Here is a 9,871-nt window from a genome sequence, read left to right on the forward strand (position 1 = left end):
AAATGATATTTCAGCTTATGTGAAATGAGATCTCCACCATTTATTTTCGTTTGGTCAAGCTCGAAGGAGATCATCCTTTACTTACTATTCGCCAAATAGAAGCTATAGATTCCATGTTTATGATAGCGCTCCCACTCAATTGCACTACTGTGTTCCAAAAATGTACGTATCACCCTGACCCAAAAGTAGGCTTAACTAACAAATCAAAAAACACGAATAGCCTCTTGAGATCGAGCCTAATCATAACAGGATTAAGATCATTTGATCTAGGATCAACTAGGCGATATTGACTTGAATAGATATTACGGTAAGTTTAATAAATCTAAGTCAAAGTTCAATATCGGTCCCTTCCGATGCATACTCCATGCATCCAACCTGAGCTTTACTTTAACCAATGCTCTAGAAAGAACATAGCAATTCTCCAAATGCAAGTAAACTCTGTTGTAGATTATCATATCAGTAAAACCCTGTGTCTGATAAATCTAGGAAACTTTATTCACATAGTCCTGTTTACTTTCCAATGTGTTGACGACACAATAAACAGGATCAAGTATGTGAAAAGGGTTTCAGATGAATTTATACATTATGTACATATAATCATGAAATAAATCATGTGAACCATGCAACATTAAATGTTATTTCTCATCTATATTAATAAGTAAATCTGATTATGTTGAAATGACTTTTATTTATGGCATAAAACCCAACAAACTCCCACTTGCACTAATATAAAACAAAATGTGCATTTCAAATAATCTCAACACCTTGATATACAAATCAAGTGGAGTAGTAGTAAACTCCTCGTAATAGGATCTGAAAGGTTGAATTAAACACAACCTTTTCTCCATTATTACTCTTCCTTAATCACACAATGATTGATAATGTGAAATTCCTCTCTATATGTCTACTCTCTTGGGATACTGGATTCTATACCTTTGGCAACTACTTCTTTGTTAATCAGGAAATTAACACTAGTAGTTAAGGCAATTTGGAATGGTGCCAAAGAAGTATAAAACTTTCCTTAGACTGAATAAGTACCTTTCCTGCAACTTTAACATTCAGTCCCTTTCTAGTAGACCTAGAGACTTCAGATAGGTTTTTACACTTCTCCAAAATCACTATTCCACCCCCAGAGTAATCACCATCTTATCCGAAAGATTTTCTAGCACAAAGGCAAATTCTGAAATCTGATGTGGTGTAGTCTAAGAGTTTTAAACACACCCTTATAGACTAACATATAGTTCTTCTTCTTTATCTTAAGATTTACTTGATTGTCTTCCAATGTTCTTCTCCTGGATTAATCTGATACCTACTCATTACTCCCACTCAATAGTAGGTGTCTGGTCTAAGGCATACAAAAGCATATCTAAGACCTCTCACTGTTGATTTAAGAAATTCTTTCATGGCTTTATCTTTTCTGGAATAGTTGAGACTTTTCCTTAGATAAATAAAATCTATGCCTAGAAGTCGAGAAGCTTCTATAGATTGCCATTAGAAAGAAAATGCTTCAGCATCTTACTAAAGTAAGTTGCTTGCATTAGAGTAAGTAATTACCAGGTATACCACAAGCGATAGGTTTAGATAAACTCAAACCTATAATACTAGGAACATGAAGTTTGTTAAGTCCATAGAATAGACTTATTAACTAAAATTTCCTTTTATGTCCTTGTAATAGAAAACTTTAGGTTATTCCATGTGAATAGATTAAACCATAGTTCTATTGGCTTTTCTTCTTAGTTTCTTATCTTGACAATCCATTACTTGTTTAAACTCACAATGGATTTTAATCACTAGTGTCTTCCAAGTCATAAGAAGATGAGTTCCTAGAAACTCTCCCACTACGACAAGGTACCGTGAATTATGTCTAAGAAAACTAAATGGTATTAACCTCTTTGGTTGTGACAAGACAACAGAGGCAGTGGGATCATCATATGTCATATAAAATGATAGAGCACTTTTGGAATCAAGAAATAAATATCTCCTTTATTTGCTACTTTATTTTCAGACTTAGTCATTATCTTAGAAAAGTAGTATTTGTTTGAACAAACACTTTCTTATCTCTTGACTATGGGATGGTCCACCCGTAATCACTTAGAATAGCTAACAAAACATGGTTAACAGTTCTAGTTTTTCTTAAGATTTTGATTAGGTCATCCATGAATCTAGTAATGATTTACATTAAGTATACAACCATTACATCATTCTGAAATTGTATTACCATAGAAAGATTTAGGCAACGACTAGTAACTAATCATCAATATGCAACTCGAATTTCTAGGGAGGTAAGTTTGGATATAATTTAAAAATCAATTTAATGATCTTTGAACTGCATATCTACTAACTATTTCTCCACCCCTATCAGTTCGCAAGATCTTTAACCACTTACCTTAATGGTATTAACCATTGCTAGAAATTAATGAAATTTAAACATTTCAAATTTCTTTGCATAAGGTATAATCTAGAGTTATCGATTTAGGAATACAACGAAAAACTCATATCCACCCCTGAATGTACATCCATCTGCGAATGAGATGAACTACTTTCAGTGGATATAGGCATATTAACTCTTTGCAGAGATTGATCTTGTCAAAACCACTATGAACAAGATACAAATGCCATAGATTAAAAAAATGTGGTAGTGTCTTTTGATGACTTAGGTTTAGTTACATCAAAGAGTTCTTAGAATACTGCAAGTGGATCCTGGTCACAGAATACTAAACTCATATTCCATACAGTGAATCCATTAACAGAAGATGGATATTAAACACTTGAGAAAGTGTAACTGTATTGTATTCTTGAATTAGAAATATAAGAAAATTTCTGTTTGGAATCTAAAATTAAAGTCAAAGACTTAAATTTATACCAAATATAATGAGTAATTCTTTCTTGGACCACCACTACTAATTTAACTCTAAGTCTGATTTTCCCATACAAGTAGGAGATTTCTAAGATTGAGGATTTATATCAATTGGGAATAGAATTTCGAGATTATAATCATATGCGTCATTTAATTTCTTAAGAGAAAATATAATGACATTAAATGATATATAGACCATTCATCCAATGATATGTTATTGAGCTAATTCGAAATGAATAAGCAAAGAGGAATTAGGATAATTTCGTTGTTTAAATTAGAATGCAACGATGCTCCGATTAACGCGAGTCAAAGTAATCTTATTTATAAATCTTCTTGTTTCATATCGTAAAAATACTTGTCTAAGGTGTCATCAATTGATGAACAGCTAGATGTTGTATATACAATATTTATCTTTCGAGATCTAACACTATTATGTATGTCTAATGGTGAAAATCCATTAGGGATATACTCATTAGAAAAAACAAACATGTTAGACCAACAATGAAGATTCGAAATTAAACTACAATTTAATAACAGAAAATAACATGGTTCAATATAAATTCATACACAATTTAGAAATTATTAAACATATAGCAAGTAGGAATGACAAGTGAAAATACTAAAACATACAATCCTAAATAATTTCCAAGGTTTCCAACAAACTGATATAGTGTTCCGGTAGGCGAGAGTCAAAGTATCATTCATTGAATAGAGTTGTCAGCTCATCTAAAATAGACACCATTCTAGCAACCTTTTATTCGATCAAAATAAGAATCCAACGTTGTCCCGGTAGGCGAGAGTCAAGGTTATTCTCATTTTATGAGCTTCCACCATTGTTTCATGTTTTATAAGTTTATCTCTAAGTAGTCACCGTAGGGGAGAGTCTAATAGAGACGAAAACTTACAAAACACTTATCAAATGAGATCTTACGGTGTTAAATGCGTTCAACGAATAACCATCCATAGGGGGACGAAGTCTAGCGTCTCGAGGTTATATTGAAAACATTTAACTATTGTAAGACCAACAATGGAGATCGAATATCTGAATAATAATAAAGCTCATTATTTAGAAAGAGTTGTATTTTTATTGATACTTATTTTAATCTATTTATTTTAAATATATATTTATTTAATTAAAATTTCCAATTTAGAATGAAAAATTCTAAATATTAATTTTAATTTAATATTTATAAATTTTACTTAGATGGATATGAAAATAACATGAATTATTTCCATCTTAGTAATAATTTCCAATAAATATTTAGAAAAATATTCAATTTAAGTTGTTACAAAATTAATTTAAATTAATTTACAATTCAAATTTAATTTTCTATAAATATATATTGCATTTCGAAAAATTAAAGTATTCAAGGATACAATTTTCGAAAATGCATGTTAAAATAAAAAATAAATCTTGGAAAAATTATTCTAATTAATTAAATATATAAGAAAAATTTCAAATATTTAAGTATGATGATGAAAATCAACTTAAATATTAATTTTCTATTTAATTAAATACACTAGAAAAATACTTCAAGCAAAAATATCACCTATCTAGATTTTCCTTTAACTAATTAATTAAATTTCTAATAAAATATATTTTACTTCATTTATTTTAATTAATCATTAAATGAAAAAATTATTGATTTAAGTTGGTCCAAAATTAAAATAAATAATTTACAACTTTAATCTATTTTTCAAATAAAATTCGAAATTCCAGCATTTAAGAAATGCAATTTCAAAATTTGATTAATAAAATAAAGAAAAAATATATTTTGAAAATTATTTAAATTTAGTTGAAAAAATAGATTTCAACTAAAAATAATTTTCTATTTAATTAAGTGTCATGAAAAAGAAATATTTAAGTATCATGATGAAAATCAACTTAGATATTTAATTTTCAAATTAATTAAATGTATTAAATTCAAGAAATAATTAAGTGTAGAGAAAGCTTAATTATTAATCTCTAGTTTAGTACTAGGAAAAATATACTTAAAATAAATTGTACCAAAATTAAGTGTTTACTGATACCTTGAGAACTTGGCAAATTCATCAGCATAAATAAGGACCGATTTGTTAGGTGCATCACTAGTGCTTGCAATATTAGCAGAGTGTTGTTGTCAATTCTTAAACTGTAACTTCCTACACTCAAACTTGGTGTGTCCTGGTTTCTTACAATAATTGCACATGATGCTCCCAGAATTTGGTGTTCAATTATCAGGTCCTTGTGGATTACCTCCTTTCAATCCACTTGGAGTAGAGTTTCTTTCCGGTGCAGAATTATTATGACTCACCAAGGCGCTATTAAGAGGAGTTGAAGAGGTAGTTTCTGTGCGAAGAACACGAGTAAACACATCTTGTAAAGAGGAGACATCAGAACCAGAGAGAACTTGTGACTTTGCAGAGTCAAATTAAGATGAGAGTCCTGCAAGTAAACTCATAATAGCCATCTGTTCTCGTTGGCGCTGTTGAACTTTTACATCAGGACTAAAGGATAGCACATTAAGTTCTTCATACGTTTTCTTGAAAGCCATAAAATAATTCATAAGAGACTTATCTTGTTTCTCCGCACGATAAAAGGCTTTGCAAACATCATGTATGTGAGATATGTTGTCTTTCCCAGAATACAAAAACTCCAAGTAATCCATTAGTTCTTTAACCCATTCACAATGATTAATCAAACTAATTACCTCATTATTAAAAGAATTTCGAATTTGAAGGAACAAGCGAGCATCTTCACGGAGCCATATTTTCCTTGAATCGTCTGTTTCTTTGGGAGGATAGTCAGTCAAGTGATTGTAAAGCCCGCTTAGTTAATTTGGAAATTAGCAGTTGTTTATGTTTAATCATGAAATTATTTATAGCTATTTAAATAATCTATGGTACTGTTATTTATGGAATTCAGAAATGCATGATTATGTCATCAGTAGTTTTTATATTTCGCATTTCCGGTGTCCGGTATTTTGGAACTCGGTGTTTGGCTCAGTAGAAATCACAACTTAGTATGTTAGTATTTTAGGGACGGGTTTTAGACATTGGGAATGTCGGGAATGGCCGGGAATTTAGAATGTCCCAAAAATACCCCTTTAGTATGATTTTCATGGTTTTATGGTGGAGGGGCAAAATGGTCTTTTTGCCCCATTAGTGCTTTGTCTTATATGAGTTTATTAAATGAAATAAATGTTTATTTTATGCATGTTATTTGGCTGAAAGAAATTAGTGTTTAAAGATTCCTTTTTACTCATTTTTTTTCATTCAACTTAGAAAATAGAAAAAAATTTCAAAAAGGCTCTCTTTTCCTCTCTTTCTCTCTCGGCTGGTAGGGTGATTCTAGGGCTGGAATTTCTGAATTTTCAAGCTATTTCTATTGCATTCTAAGTGTTCTTCATCCTTGGTAAAGTCTCTAAACTTCTCCTTTTATAATTCAAGAAAATGTGTGAAAATGTGATGATGCATGTTTGATTTTAATGTGATTCTTGCTGCTGTGAATTGAGGTTAGTTTCAGAGGTTTAAGCTTGTTAGATTAGGGTTATTTAAAGTTGTTTTGATGCATGATTATTAGGTTGAGCAAGCCATAACTTTTTATATGCAAATATGTGATTTTTGAAGATGAATTGTGTAATCTGTTGCTGGGTTATTGTTGAGGTTTTTGTTTGATTTCAGAAGCTATTTCAAGCTTATTTGGGTAGAATTAACTAGGTTTGGATGCATGTTTGTGGGAATTGCTCAAGCTTGAGTTTAGAACTCAAAGCTTGAGCTTTAATGGTGAATTTTGCCTCTGTGTTTTCTGGGTAGTTTTGAGGCCTTAGATTTGTTCTTTGGGGTGTTTAGAACAGGTCTGGAAAGTTTGGTACCAATTGGGGTTGAATTGGTCGAGTTATGAATTTTTGATGTTGCTGCCTGCGAGGAACCGAATTCGGTTGTGCATCCGGAATTCGGATGGGGGTCTGAATTTCCCGAACCGAATTCGGTTGGGGGATTTTTCGAACCCTAGTTTTCCTCGTTTTTATGTTTTTAGGGGTATTGCCATGCTTTTTATCGATAGGGAAACTTTTAGTTCCTAGTTTTAGTCCCTGGGAAGTGATTTAGCGTGTCACTTATAGCGTTGTGATTTTTATGGTTTAGGAGCCGATGTCCGCCGCTCGGCTTCGGTTCCGGTCGGGTTGACGGCACACACGAAATCGGAATCCAGGTAAGATTAGTATAACAGTATGCATATGTAGATTACATGTTTAGCGAGCATGTAGGAAGCCTATTAGATTACATTAGTTGTATGTTGGCTTCGAACCATCCAACCCTGTCACGTCGGTACAGGCTGGAGTATGACCCGCAGCCGGAGTATGACCGGTTTGACCGATCAGGCTGACACTTGGTTGGTGGTTCCGTGCTATTGACGTATCCCGTCGGTACAGGCTGGAGTATGACCAAGAATGAGTATGACCGGTTCGGCCGATCGGGAGGATATAGTAACACGTCGGTACAGACAGGAGTATGACCGGCGGCGGAGTATGACCGGTTCGACCGATCGGGTTGTTACGTGTCAATAGTACCGTCCCTATGAACGTTCGTAACTCGGTACCATGTTGGACATGGCGGTAGTGGCTCGGTACCATGTTGGACATGGCGATGGCGGGACTCGGTATCGTGTTGGACACGGCGATTAGTTATGTATGATATTATTATGCTTTTCTTGCGAGTCCGTCGACTCACAGTTTATGTTCATGTGTAGGTAAAGGCAAGGCTGTAGCTGATGGACCGTGAGCGAGCTTATGAGATTGTACATGTCGGGGCGGTTAGGCCTGGAGCGTACGATCCTCGGGACAGCAAGGCTGAGATTTTTGTAACTGTCGTTAGACGACTTTCATTTTGATGTAAAAGTTAAACATTTTAAACGTTTGTAAATGATTTTATAAATCGGGATCCCGAGACTTTTATAATATGGTTTATAAGTTTAATTAAAAAGCAAAATTTTAATTAATCACGTTTTTCCATAAACCTCGTTGATTAGCAACGAGCTGCACAGTACGTTTAAAAATCACGTAATACGCCTAAGGTAGTTAGGGTGTTACAATTTGGTATCGTAGCCGCTGTGTTGTCTTCCGAAGATCGTCACGACATGTACAATCATCATCAGCAGTTAGCTCGGTTCACGGTTCAGTAAGCCTTTATTGCTTTAGTAGTTTATTTTATTCAGTTATGAAAAAGAAAAGCCTGTTAGGAAGCATGTTAGTAGCCTGAGAGTAGAATAGGCGCATGTTTCATTTCTAATTTCCAAATTAAGCGGCATTAATAAGCTCGCCTTGAATACGACCTGATATGCCAACTCTTGGTTTCGCAGGCGGTTCTAACTAGATGGACGCCAGGCGGACTACCAGGAGTCAGGGCAACTCCGTAGGGTCGAATCAGGGACAGGGAGCTCAGTTCCCCCACCCGCTGGGGGCCGAGGCGAGAGGTCCCCGAGGCGGGGCTCGTGGTCGGGGTGATGAGAACCCGCCACAGCTGCCCGAGCTCCCCCGGCCGATCGTGGAGCCCCGGGTGGGAGTTGCGGTTTGCGGAGATGCAAGCCGGATCGAAGAACAAGACCTCGAGATCCGTAGGTTGAGACGACAGGTGCTCCTGCCGGTTCCAGGTGCCTATAGTACCGGTGGCACACGCCCCCGCCGCCTGTGCCGAGATAGTGGTGGCGGCCCATAGATTAGAACCTTTGTATGAGCGGTTCCGGAAGCAGGCACCTCCGGTATTTCTGGGAGGTCCGGACGTGATGAAAGCCGAGCAGTGGCTAACGGTGATTACCAGAATCCTGAATTTCATGGGTGTCACCGGTAACGACAGAGTGGTGTGCGCCACGTTTCAGTTCCAGGAGGATGCCCTGGTATGGTGGGACATGGTGTCTCAGATTCACGATGTCACCACCATGACCTGGGAAAGGTTTCAGGAACTCTTCAACGCGAAATACTATAATGAGGCGGTCAGAAGCGCCAAGAGGAAAGAGTTCGTTCACCTGACCCAGCGAGAGAACATGAGCGTCACTGAGTATACTACTCAGTTCGACCGGTTGGCGAGGTTAGCCTCGGGAATTGTGCCGACCGACTTCAGCAAGAAGGAGAAGTATCTGGACGGGTTGAACCCCAAGATCAGGCATGACCTGATGATTACCACGGACGACAGCACCACCTATGCTCAGATGGTGGAGAAGGCACTGCGAGCTGAGGGCGCAGTGGGGTGCATGTCAGAGTCAGCTAGTACTCCGATTAGTGGCGGAGCTCCTACCCCTCCTGCATCAGGCTATAGCAGGGGGAGTAGTGGTTCGGCCATTGATCAGAGGAAGAGGGCACCCACTGCTTCCGGCGGCTCGAGTCAGAACAAGAGGTTCCGGGGGAACCAGAACAGAGGGAGTCGTCCTGGTGGTAATGAGACCCGATTCTCCTATCCCGAGTGCCCTAGCTGCAAGAGGCACCATCGGGGCGAGTGCAAAGGTCAGGGATGCTTTCATTGTGGCATGCCCGGACACTTCAAGAGGGAATGTCCCCAGCTCCGGCCAGAGGCACCGAGAGCTCCAGCGATACCCACTCCAGCCAGGGTATTCGCTATCACGCAGGCTGATGCAGATGCCAGCCCATCAGTTGTTACAGGTCAGCTTTTTATTAACAACTCGCTTTATTCAGTGCTGTTTGATTCTGGGGCTACACATTCTTATGTGGCGACCAGAGTCTTTAGTAAGTTGGGTAGACCCTTTGATAGATATGAATCAGGGTTTGGAACCCTGTTACCTGGCGGAGAATTGGTTATCTCCAATAGGTGGATTAGGTCTATGCCGATCAGGATAGATGGTAGAGAGTTAAGCGCTGATCTGATAGAGATGAGCTTAGTGGAATTCGATATTATTTTAGGAATGGATTTCCTATCTAAATATTCGGCGAGCATTGACTGTAAGAGGAAGATGGTGGTCTTCCAACCGGAAAGTGAAGAACCGTTTGTATTTGTGGGTTCGGTTCAGGGATCTCGGATCCCGGT

The sequence above is a fragment of the Cannabis sativa genome, chromosome X (genome assembly GCF_029168945.1).
Source record: "Cannabis sativa cultivar Pink pepper isolate KNU-18-1 chromosome X, ASM2916894v1, whole genome shotgun sequence".
NCBI lineage: Eukaryota > Viridiplantae > Streptophyta > Magnoliopsida > Rosales > Cannabaceae > Cannabis > Cannabis sativa.